We start from the raw sequence: 13,781 nt of genomic DNA, 5'->3' as shown, positions 1-13,781 counted from the left end.
ACACATCAGAATGAAGGAAAGAACCCTGATTTCCCCAATACTGGAAAGGCTCTGTAGCAGTCTGATGCTGAGTAAAACCAGATTGAGTCACCAATATTTCTCCATGACCTGGAGAGCCTACCTAGATTTAGATTCCATATAGCAGCTCTTCACTGTCCCCTCTTGTCGAGTGGCACATCAAAATGTAGTTTAAGTAAAGGCTGTAAAAATTCTATTTGCTTAGAGCCTCTATGCTGCAACATGCCTTATGGCAGCCTGGTTCAAAGCTATTTCGAGCACGTTTGCAGCTATTCTCATTGATATCAAGGGTATAAACAACCTCTCGATCTGTATAAGTAGTCGTAAGCATGTCTTCAGGACAAAGAGTAAATTTTCCAGGACAATATACAGGTGAGGACCAATGAGATACCCAAGCAACAAAAAGGATGGGGGCGGGGCGGGGCGGGGCGGGGCGGGGGGGGGGGGGGAAGTTTAGCATGAGTCCTGTAAATTCCAAATAAAAGTGTAAGGAAATGGGCTTTTTGTGGGTAGTGGGGAGCAGGAAGAAAGAAAACAAACTAAGGAATACCAATAAAAAATTAAAATGAATGTAACATGCTGGAATGTAACAGAACATATTCTTTGTAAATATACATCAAGCTATACCTTTTCAATGGTGTTCCTCTCCCTCCTTCCTTTTAAAGCAAGAAGGATGATTAGGTTTTTATGATTTTTTTTTTAGTGTTACCAGCCTTCATCTGGGCAGTGGCATTTTGAACTCTTCTATACATATGATGTGATAATAGGAATAGATGAGAATCAGTTTATTTTGCTCAGAGGAATCACAAAATTATTCCCTTCAGCAAAAGACTTTAAGACCTGCTTCTCAAAGGAAAGGCTCAGGGTTGCCATATGCCAAAGAAAACACACAGCACTAGGTTTTCAAACCTTGGCTTACATTTGTGCTACTGTGCACTGAAAAAAGCTCTCTAAGATGTGAAGCCATCAGGATATTTTCCAGAGGGTGAGCTCATGGGCAGCTGCTTCCACAGGCAAAACATTTTCCAGTGATACTGACTTTTCTCCATTGTTACTAGAACTAATTTTGCAGCTGGATATTGTATGCAGACAACACAGTATTCATTAGTTTATGGTATCATGGAAATCATAACACAGACTAAGGAAAAGCATGGCCAAATAATCTAGAACTAAATTTATCAATGGAAACCACACTGTGTAAAGGGGACTGATTATTTTTAAAGTGGCAAAAAGAACAAAAATACCTAGCTCTTAAATTTTTATTGCGGAGCTCAAACAAAGCAATAATATTACTGACAGTTTAGAGGCAGGGAAACTGAAGTACAACAAAAAAGTAACCTTGAAATGTAGCAGTCAATGCCACTCAGATCATGCATTTTCAGTGCTCCATCTACCAGACAACCACTTCCAAGGCTAAATTTTATTGAAAAAGTATTTATGGAGAACTGCAGTGTTCAGCAGGATGCAAACTTAAGACTGTATATTTGTGTCTTGATTCATAGTTAAGCTTCTCCTATTATTTCTTTATACAATACTCAAGGCTTCTGAGAAAGAGAAAATAGCACTGAGGCAGATAATAAATAAGCATACTTTGGAGTTGATGGGTACTAACAACACGCTCTTAAGAAAAATAATCTCAAGCCCTCTGAAATCAGTGGTTATTCAGCTTCACCCAATTCTGATGAACCTTGGCTTGAGCATATAAGCTTTAAAATTTTCATGAACAGCTATGGTGTGTGATTTGTTCCTCATTAAGAAAGACTGACATAACATGCTATGAAATACAAAATACTTTCAATCCAGTAAATCACATGCACAAAGTTATACCAATGAGAAAAGCTGGGCTGGTATTACTTTAAAACGCAGTAGCAGAAACAAATGGAAATCTGTTTTTTAAGGCATTTGCCTGGAAGTCAGAAAATCTGGGTTCAAACTCTGTTTTATCACAGATTTCTTTGACCTGGGCAAGTTATTGTTATCCTCTATTTTCCATGAGTTCAGTGACAGAGAAAGCATTTCTCTGTCAGAAAGATCTCATGAAAAAAAATATATGGGAAGACTTAACAAAAGTGGGGTTTAAATTCCTTACAGAAAATACGTAATGATGTGCAGCCTGTAGAAGCAGCAGCACCATTTATTCTTAACAACTCAGAATTTCAAATCTCTTTTGAGGATTTACGACAAGCAAGCACAAGGTGTAATCCAAAACTTACAGTACCTAAAATTGTCTCACAAACACACACTGTTGCAAAACTGATCATAAAGAAACAGTGCAGATAAAGACTGAAAACTTACATCATTCTCAATTGTGTCTTTTTTTTTTAACTCTTTTTTGTAACGGATATAAATGTAATGGATATAAAATTATCCTGTGAAATAGCAGGGCTAACAAACCCAGAATTAAGTGGTTAAAGCACACCACTACTATATACTTGACATATACTTTAGTGCATAGTGCTCTGCTAAGGGTCTGTGCAATTCTGCAAATGCAAATAAGGTAGGAAACAGCTGCTGTATGGTATTTTTGTTAGTCAGCCACTCACTACTTTGCAACAAAGAATAATTAGCTGATGGGGAAGTATTTCAGATTAGCCTGGGGACTTCAATTTGTTATTCTTACTTAACATTTTGATCAACTACTATAATAATCTTCCACATTTGTTTGGTAAATTATACTGTTACTGTGACAACCACAAACACATGCTATAAGAGGAGAAAAAGAAAAGTTTAAGGTTTTAATGAACAAATTTTGTTCCCTACTTATCATCATGTACACTTTCTAAAGATACTCACAACCCAGAAGCCCCTGAATGCGCATATGCTGGGTATGTCTGGGTAAACAGCATTCTTTTAGTAGAGGAAGCAGTGTCTACAAGACATGCAGTAACTGGCACGCATAACAGAAGGGAACCTATGGAAAGTAATTATTTTCCCTTTTTTCTCCCCAAAAGTTGAATAATGACACTGGCTTGATAGGAAAACCAGAAGAGACAAAAATATGTTTCCAATTTGTAGTCAGCTATATTTATGAAAGCCTTTTCCCACATACAGTAGTGTGGTCGTATCATACTAAATAAAGCAAAGGATAGAAAGAAAGCAACTTATCAATTAACTAAGTGGTAGAAAGTCCAAATCACTACAGTCAGCAGTCTGTAAAACCAAAGACACCATTCCTAGGAGATGAGCTCATAGTCAGAAAAGCCAACAGTTTTGTGGTATCATTGGTTTCAAGAAGACTGGATATTTTCCATGGACTAAGGACTGGAAAATTTTTCTACAAAACCAAATATATATACTGGTTAATCTTGGTAGGACTTGGAGTACTGTAAAAACAACTGAAGACAAATCTTCGCCAAGGCAACAACATGTGATTTCTAATATATATTGCCAGCGCAGTGGCCAAGTGAATGGGATCACTCACAGGAAAGTAAAGGTGGGATTACAACCAGGTTTGTAACTTCTATCTGATGCCATCTAGACAGAACATAGAAAAAGATCTGTATAATTTTTACTTACACAGTTCCAAATTCTAAACCAGCCATTCTTACCATTCTCTGGCATCTTCCCTTGCATATCATCAGTCTAATGAGAGTGTGAATACTCACAATACCACAAAAGCTTTTTTTCCAAAATCACAGGTAAAAGCAATGCTTGTAATGATGTTGCTAGTAAGTTACTAAGAGGGGAAGTAGCTAATACGATTGCTTTCCAGAACACTGTTTCTTCAACACAAGGATGAATTGAAAGATACATTTTCTGTATTTGCCAGTCTTTTTGTTGTTGCTGTTTTCATTGCTGTTTTGTGAACATTCATCTACATGAAAGGCAAAACAATTACGGCTTCAAGCCACAAGACTTCTGTCTTTCAAAGAGGGTAATGAGAAGTATCTTAAAAACGTATCAAGAAGATAATTTTCCTTATACAAATCCTCATATAAGTAAAGGAAAAAGGGAAACTTTAAAAATAGATGCTTTTCTTCAGTAAGTTATAAATATATTAATTAGAGCTTTAAATAATTATTTAAATTGCTTTAAAGCATTTTAATGATGGTTGCTACAATGAGAGGTGCCAGAAACAGCTTGACATGAAAATATGGACCACAAATGTTTTCATGTTGAAACTGTAAACTATACAATTAACTTTTCAGCTCTTGATAGGCTTGAGAACCTCTGCTTATTATTTACACTTTCAATATGGAGGCAGATGCAGATTTGCATATGTATATTTAAATCAGAATCTCAAAACTGTTCCCCAGTGTGGCTTCATTGGAAAGGATTTAGAGTATAGCCTCTGTTTACATTTTCTTGTTAAAACAGCAAAGCTGCTTGGCAAAATCCACACTAATACTACAAACACTAAAACATGGACTGAACTAAATCCAAATAACTACTGAGGTGGGTATCTTATTTCTTGTTTCCGTTAGCACATAGAAATGTATTCATGATAAAATGTCTCAAAAGAGACATTAAACAATTACAAGATGGTCCCACGGATGGCCATCAAGATGACTACAGGGTTGGAAAACTTATCATAAGAAGAAAGGCTAAAGGAATTGGGTTTGTTCAGCCTCGAGAAGTAAAGGTGCAGGAAGGGGATCTAACCAGTCTTCCAGTACCTGAAAGGCAGTTACAGAGAAGATGGAAATACTCTCTTCAGAGTGAAACACAGCAACAGGACAAGAGGTGGTGGGGGAAATTCTGTATGCTTATAAGCAAAAATTCTTCACTGTGAGAACAATTAAATATTGGAGTAGGTTCCCCAGAGGAGGAGTGCAACTTCCCTTGCTGGAAATATTCAAGATTTGGCTTGGTAAGACCCTGGATAACCTCACCTATGGCCCTGCTTTCAACAGAAGGTTGGACCAGATGACATCCAGGGGTCCCTTCCAGCCACAACTCTATTATTCTATGATAAATGTGCTAGCCTATGCCTACACATCTATTATCGTAGGACAGTTTGGAGTACAGCAGTTATATGGACCAATTTATTGTAGTAAGGCTATGCACGTACAAGCAGACAACTGACACTGATTTTAGCTGTGAATAAAGCAAGAACTTCAAGCAATCTCTTTTATCATGAGATAAAAGCTAATTGTCCTTATAAAAACGTACAGCTAGAGTCAGCACCTTATTTTGGCTCAACCAACCTCAGCAACATCAACTAACAAAATTAAAATTTGATGTTGGTAGGATACACATTTAAATATGTTGTAAAGCTAGTCTGGTGAATAAGCAAGAATGCATTAATAACTATTTTAATTAGAGATAATCAACACTAACATTGTACCTGAAACAGTGTCACATCTTATGATGAGCAAAAAAGCACAGTATGCATAGCATGCAAGCCTGCAGTCTTTTTTGACCTGAAATAGCAATATATCAGCCAAAACCCCGAAGATGTTCTGTACCTGGGTGTTTTCTAGATTATATGTAATTTCTTAATTGAATCAAACTAACTTTTTCTCGTACCAATAATCATGCATAAGCTTACTACACAAACATCAATTTCTCTCTTTTCTGGTTTCAGAATGAGGAAACAGTACAGGAGGGCCACATTACCACTCCGGGCTTGTCTATACCTGGAAAGCATAGACAAACTATTTTGGAATATTTACTCTGGAACAGACAGCCTATTACAGGCCCAGCATTCCTCAAGAATGATCACATCCAAATTGAGACATTCACTGGAATAACTACTTCAGTAAGTTTCCAGCGTAGACAGCATTCACCTCAATAAAACTTAAGGGTCATTCAGACAAATGTACTTCATGGGTTCAAAAACTGTGTCAATGTAACACCTACACATAGCATAACTCTAATATACAACTCTAGCTCCATTCATCAAACTTGGAGTGAACGTTATGAAAATTATTTTATGGCAAACAAGAAGATGTAATTGCAAACAACAAATGGTATTATGTACAATTAGTAAAAAAAAAGTAAGAATAGTTGTAGTCTGTTACCTCTGTCAGAACACAATCTAAAATCAGTTTATATTTTTAAAAAGGCACTGCTTCCATAAAGTATTAAAAGATTTGTTCCAACTGACACAGTAATGGCAAATAAAATTTTTTAAAATGGATAACAATAGTAATGGAAACTACACTGTCATTATTATAATAGTGCACAAGTACAAAAACAGTTCCACTCACAAGCAATAGCTTCAACAATGGGATCTAATGAGCAACTACATTATTCCTAAACAAGTCCCTTGAAAGGCATGAGCACCTTTAAAATCAAGCATTCATTCAACAAAGATCAAAACAAAATTCCAGCACTGATACAACTTTTAATTCCACCCTCTGTCAAGACCATCTCCTATACTGCCCTGTTTCTTTTGGCTCCTTCTATACCTAAAAAAAGAAATAATGAAAAAGATAAAAGGTTCAGATCACACTGCCTTCTCAGAAGCTGCAACACCTATTTAAGCCTTAGCTGCTAGCTTGAATACATCAACCGTTTAGATATCTCTGACCTGACCTACAAAGAGAAAAGTAACTCTCTAGCCATCTATGACTTTTAAGAAAGCAACACTACAAATTTCACTTTATTTTTAAGGTAGATTATAACACGCAGCATGCAGGAAATGTTGCTTAGTAGCGTGCCTGCTTACAAAATGCAATGTTACTACATGCACAGAGGTGGCAACCAAACATAATACAGTTCGTTTCCAAAAAGGTTTTAAAGGTAACATTTTTATGTCTACTTGGCAGTGGTGAGGCCACATCTGAACTACTGCAGTACAGTCCTGCCGCACCTCTGTACAGGACAGATGTTAAACTGGAGAGAGGCCAGCACAGGACCACTAAAATGGCCTGGAAGCAGGAGCACTTGACAGATGAGGACAGGCCTAAGGAATTGGGGTCGTGTAGCCTGGACGAGGGACAGGGCCAGAGGCGCAGAACATACCTGTGGTTACTTCCCTAACAAAAAGGAGGGGGTGGGAGTTGTAGAGAACAGAGACAGATTCCTCCCAGAGATGCACTCTGACAGGACAAGAAGCAACTGACACAAGCTGCAGCAATGGAAATTCCAATTAGAATAGGGAGAAGAAAAAAAAAAAAAAGACAACAAAAAACAACAGCCCCAGAAAAATCAGTTTAAGGGGGGCTAAGCACTGCACCATTGCCCAGAAAGGCTGTGAATCCCCATCTCTGGAGGTTGACAAAACTCAGTTGGACAAGGTCTTGAGTAACCTAATCCAGTTCTTAAGTTAGCCCTGCACGGACTAGGAGGTTGAACCAGATGTCCTCCAGAGGCCCCATTTGCTATGGGATTTTTCCCCATCCTCTGTAACTTGCTGATGTGGCTGTGGAACTGGCCTGCGTACTGTACTACCTGCATACTGACAGAAACCTAGATAGAGAATATCAGTAGTGATAGAAATTTTAGCAGATCACGCCCTTACTAAATACTATACTTTTTACAGTAATTTGAAGGTGCAAAATGCTATTTGTAAAATGTATATTTAGGTAAAACATAAGTATGCTGTGGGGAATAATTTCAGCATTTGCAAACAAAGTAGCTGCACAGTACAAGTTAACACAGTGAAATTAATTCTACTGTTGATGTGTGCATCAAGAACAATAAAAATTATTTTCACAAAACTTACAGGAACAGCACTAAAAAGAATCTAAGTAGAAAACTAAATACTAGTCTACCTCTTTCGCTCTAGACGTCTAGGTTAGTCAAAATCCAATCCCACACTAAATTTCCCTCTCAGTTTTCCGAGTCAAAGAACAAGAAATGCACATCGTGCAATAAAGTGCTTGTGTTTTGTTACAGAAAAGCTGTAATCAGTATCCAATATTTAACAGAGACTTACATAAACAAAAAAGATGCATCCAATCAATAATAATACATTTTCCCAAGACAGCTTCCTCGAGCTACTCACTCGGGTGGTTCATCAAATTGTTTCTGGTCTTACTATGGCCACATAAAGAGTTATCACGTATCTAGACCTGACTTAGTTCCTGAGTTAGAACTGTCCCATTGAGGAGAGCTACAAGAAATGAGGAAATATTCACACAGCCACCTGATACTTAAGCCTGAAGCCCACATCTGTTTCATGCAGTCATTAGTACATGAAGAGCTGTTTTCTTGTCTCTTATTACCTCTATAATTAAGTATTATGAATAAGTAAATCAGCCTTTAGAAAACTCTTGTTTAACAAAAGATTCACAGTTAAACCACAAAATCCTTTCCAGGCTGTATAATAGCTTGCTTCCTTTCTGCTAAGCATTTTTGCTCATTCACTCTGCCTAACAACCTGCATACATTTGCACATTCTGAAATGCAGATCTTTAATTATTCTGAGACGTTCAAAAGTATCTTATACTAGATGCCATACTGCAGTGTTATGATAGGTTAAAAGTGAAAGATTACAATAAATAACAGAAGAAGGGAAAATAAATATAAGGCAGGCTACTGAAGATTCACTGGATGTACAAAACAGGAAAAAATTTACTTTTTCTCACTGAAGTTTTCTCTGAGAAAGCTGGTAAACTGGAAGCTGTGAGCATTCTAGTTCTTGGACGAGTTTAGAAAGAATCAGTCTCTTCCCTCGTCCAAGTGTGTGACAACGGCCTATTCCTTATTATAGCTCCATCCACAAATGTGATTGTATAATGCTTACGTTTTTCTTTCTCAGCCATATCTATTTTGTGTCCTGAGTCGTAAGGACAAACATTAAGAACAAAGCCAAAGCACAACATAACTACATGCATCTCAAACTGTTCAATCTAACTCTTCAATTCTTTTAAATATTAACAACCATTATATAAGAAAGAGTAAGCTTGGAGTTTATTATCTTTCACCAAATAATAAACCAGTAAAAAATGTGGTTTTAGTCTTCCCCAGCCTATTTGTGAATTGAGTTTAATTCACTGAGTAATTTTGGGTGGAATTTTTTATTTTGCTGAGCTTCATTTGCTAATCAGAAGAATAATTCTAATTTGCTGTTTTAATCAGAAGCTCAACACTGAAACATTTACCTCAGGCAGAGCACTCTGCTAACTTAAACCATTAAACTGCACTTCATTTTTCATTGTTCTATACAGTTTTGAATTTTTTTCTAGAAATAAAGGAAAAGAAAGAATGAAGATGCATCACTAACAAACGTGCCAATGCTTTTAATTGCACTGGTATTACTTCTATGAGTGTTAAAGATTTAGACTAGCCTTTTCAAACTTCATTAACTTTCCCATGGTTTCTCAGGTCTACCATGGCAGCCTTTATTTATATAGAGTCCTGTTCTCCAAAGAGACTTTAAACTAAACTGATGGGTAACATCAATCCTGTTAGGAATACAAAGAATATAATAGTGACTCAACATGACAAGCATCTTCTACTAATACTTGGCAGAAACAGCTAGAAATACTAGTGCTTCCAAAATGACATTTCAGCATGGTTAAAAATTCACAAGTTTTAAAGGAAATGAAAGTAATACAATTTCAGTGAACTGACTTTTCAGTTTGACAGTTGATTTAAAGTGCTTCAGAAAAAACAAAGAATTCCTAAAAGACATTCATTCTTACCTTTTGATATATCAAATCCTCAACTGAGCAGCCTACCACCATGTTGCATCTCATGAAAACAAAGACTGTCGCTGATCTAGATAAAGTTTTGCTCTTCTTCACTCAAGCACACTGGTGACCTCAGAAAAAAATCTTTTAGAAGCAGAGCTGCTAATCCAAAAGCCTGCTCAAGAGTGTCTGTAAACATTTGGGACTTCTCAGAAAGTCACTGTCAGCTGGAACACCAAAGAAACCTGTTTAACTCAACTAACTCACTTTCAGTCATTCCTCTCGTCTATGTTTAAATCAAAGAAATAAAATACTATCATTGCTTTGTACTAAGCCATCCCAAAACTAAAAGAATGAAACAATCCCATGGTAGCATGTTTATCTCCAAAATCACTTCTGACTGGTGCAAATAATTCTCTTATCCACTGAAACACTCTAAAAAATTCTGAAGCTGTCTCGAGCTTCCTAGCAAAGGAATCTGAGCAACTCAGATTTTCTCAAGAGTACTGCAGATATTTTTTTCTTTCATTTTTCCCCAAACCCCAACTATTTCCTAATGCTTTTCCTATGAATCAGGAAAAATATATTACAGAAGATTAAATACTGTAATAGTGACTCATTTCAACATTTTTAAACATCTGTTATCCAGTATCAGAAAGCAGAGAATGCTTCGAAAAAAATACAGGAAAAAGGCAAAGGTACAATAGTTGTTTTCCAGATGTAGCTTCCTGTCAGCAGTGAGCTGTGGTTTAGGGACTTCCTGAGGCAGACCTTGTATAAACACTTTCACGCTTAAGTCTGGGTGGTATTTTTTCTTTACAATGTTTCTTCTCTGAATCTGTCTGTTCACTTTTTCCTGCTATTCCTCCACACGTTCCTTTTTTTTTTTTTTTTAATTTTTGGTTTCAAAAGGTCTTGTGGCAAATGAATTCAGCAACTGACCTGCACACTGTCTGAAAAACTAACCAGTTTGATTTCTCAAAGAAGTTTTGCTTTTTCTTATCTATTTTGTTTACCTTGAGCTTCTGATCACTGACTCAAAGTTAACTTCAATGACCAGCTGTTCTACAGTGTTTTCACTAGTTCTCAAAGCCAAGTCTAACATTAGACCACTCCTTGCTGACTGAATTACTCTGGTGAAGACAACTGTCAGCTTTCACAGCCAGAAATAACCAGCTATTAGTATCCTACTATTAGTAGGATCTGTTATTCTCCTATCATGGATTTAAATATAAGCTGATGTCTGAGATTTCAGTATGATAAGCAAATGGAACAACTATGAAATATTTTGAAAATCATGTCATTTGGCCTAAAGCCTTTAACAAAAGCAATGAACTCCACTTCATAGTATTACAAATCCAAGGAAAAGGCATTCCCATTTGGTCCAAGCAGAATGCCCACAAGACGGCTAATCCCATTTTTCTCTTCAATCCTTCCCAAGGGGCAAACACCTAGTGTTATCCAAACAATTCAGATATCCTAGAACACTTGGCACATCAAATAAAAGCTCCCTGTCACCTATAAAGTTAGCAGAAGTTTGTTTTTCCTAATAGGCAAAACTGCAACAGACTGAAGAAATAAGATGGCTTTGTCACATGCAATTTGGAATGACCCATATAGAAAAGTTTCCAGGAACAGGCTATTTAGACAGCTTTAAAAAGACAAAAAAAAGCACTCAGCACTTAATCAGAAGGTTGATCTGTGTAATAATATGTTGTTTCTTATTCAGAAAATAGGACTATCAAAGAAATAGGGTTGGGCAATTTTTCATCTTTCAAGTATTTTTATTTATAACATGATTATCTGTAAGACAACATTAATGACTAAAAAACAGACCACAAGAGAACTCTCTATTTAGTCTCCTTCATTGGGTAAAATTTTTAGGCATTTAACTGCACTTATTTAAGTGCCCTAAAATCAATGGAGCTTAAGTATATGTTAAAGAGCTTAAAAGTGGTTATGAATGATTCATAAATATAGTTCTAAATAAAGAACATTATCCTTGGGAAATCTAGCATTTCCAAGAACCTTGGTGCTCTGGAGCATAACAGCAAGTTAGAAACCTGTATTTTTCTACAAAAGCAAAGAATCTGAAAATGTTCATTTTTAAATGAAAATAAAATACTCAAGTAGTAACCTACGTAGGGAATCACCTTCCTAGCTCTGTAAGTAGTCACAAACCTGAGAAACTGATCTGCACAGGAAAGAGCCACCTCAGTATCTTGGCAAACACTCATGGCAACCCGATCCCTTCACTCTTCCTGCTTCCCTCCCTTGAGAAGCTCTATATGTCTGTAGGCTGAAGACACCTCAGAAATGCAGGAGTGTGAATCATATGCAAGTTGGAAAAAATTTAATGGGCCTATTGCTAAAGTTGTCAAAAATTAATAGAATTATCACATTCTGGTTCAATTAAACCAGCCTTTTCAGTATAAAACTAGTGCACTGGAAAAGCTTTGGACTGCTTTAATCCCAAGTATCCAGACTACGCTACTTAATAGAACTGAAATAACCACTTCAGTCACTGGTTTTGTGTCCTCTCTCTTTAGACACAGAAAGGAGTAAGCTTTTGAGTTGAATTAGAAAATAATGAGAACTTAACAACAGTAACTAATAAGACCTGCTACTATTTCCTGTAGGAATCTCAGGCCATACAGTTAAAGGTACAAGAAACTTAAAAAGCCTAGGGCATACTGAATTACTAGTGCAATACATTTAGACGTGGTTTTTTTCTGACATAGTAGACATTCACTTTTATGATGGAAATAATTTATTATTAGAATAGCCACTACTTGTCCATCGTTTAACTTGAACAGAAATAGAGTTTGTTTTAATCCAGTATCTTCAAGCCTCTTTATTTGCCCTTTGATTAATCTAAGTGTTCTCATACTGGTTTCCTCCATTTCTTCAAAACCCAAAGATCTTTAAAACTGCTTGAAAAACTATGACCAAATACATTATTTCAATACGGTATAACTTTCTAAAGATGGCTACAATATACAACGACAATGAAGTTAACAGTTTGGTTTGCTAAACTGTTGACAAAAAGTAGCTAAAAAAAATGAACATTTTATATTGTGAAGTTTCACTTTTCATAATTTCTTTGCAAGATTCCCCAGCAAGTTATAAATACATCTTAAAGACAAATTTCACATTAATTCCAAAAATCTTTTTTAAAACCAGAGGCGACAGCTAATAACCGAAAGTATTCTACACACAGAAAGTTCTGTAATAGCAAATTTTTAGAAAGGTTCTAGGGAAATGGTAAGAATCCACAGCAATCCAATGAGAAACGTTTGAGATTACTAACACGAGTAGCAAGCAAACATTAAAAAATGAGCTGGTGTTCAGCCAAATTACGGATTCTCAATCTGCATTAGATTATTCTAAGAGCTTGCTTCAATTTGGACAATTTTATTTTCCTTTATTTCTGGGAACATGCTGTTTCCTGATAGAAATGACCTAGGAAGTGGTAAAAATTGAGACTATCAGCACTACTCTGAATAACGCAGCCTTGCTTTATTTCTCTTTTAACATTAAAGAGGACCAGTCAGTAAAAACTAGGGGAGACTACTCCAGTGTCTATGATGAAAAATATTCCACCTCTCCACATCAGCACGCACACCGTGAAAAGATCATTCAGCAGGAAGCAGCCCTCCCCCCGCCCCCCCCTGACGTTCTGGGGACGAATCCGACGCGGTTACGAATTCGAACATCTCATTCGAGCTAAAAAACCAAACTCACATTCCTCACACACAGCCTCCTAACTCTAACGACTGGCGTTTTAACACGTAACAAACAGCTTTCCTTCTGGCTTATCACCAATTACTGAATGAACAGCAGTGCAACTCTTCGGCTCCGTCCCGTTTTCCCACGTCTGCGGTACCGCGGACGAGAGCCGACGAGTCACGACGAAGAAAGTTCAGTCAGAGAAACCAGCGCGCAAAGCTGCACCTCGATGCAACAAACACGGTACGAAACGCCGGCAGCTAAACCCAGGTCCCTGCCGAGCAGAGGGCTCCGCCCGCGCAGCGGCCCCCCCCGCCCGCCCGCGGCCGCCGCGCTCCGCCAGCCGTGAGGTCACGGCGCGCAGGCGGGCCAGGCCCGCCCCGCGGCCGGCGGCGGGGGGGCCGAGGGCGGCCGTCGCTGGTAGATCCCGGTGCTGGTGGGCGGAGGAAGAAAGCTCATCCAACCAGAACTTGTCAGCTAGTTGCGGGCTTGCCTTTTTTTCCCCCTACC

General features: G+C 37.5%; 1 protein-coding gene across 1 annotated transcript in view; it reads right to left on the bottom strand.

The window, feature by feature from the left end:
* Window positions 1-13,781, bottom strand: part of RALGPS1 (Ral GEF with PH domain and SH3 binding motif 1) — a 120,273-nt gene that overhangs the window by 41,448 nt on the left and 65,044 nt on the right. The gene's annotated exons all lie outside the window — the stretch shown is intronic.

This window comes from Gavia stellata, chromosome 24 (assembly GCF_030936135.1).
Source record: "Gavia stellata isolate bGavSte3 chromosome 24, bGavSte3.hap2, whole genome shotgun sequence".
Classification (NCBI taxonomy): Eukaryota; Metazoa; Chordata; class Aves; order Gaviiformes; family Gaviidae; genus Gavia; species Gavia stellata.
This window is presented reverse-complemented; position numbering and strand designations above follow the sequence as displayed.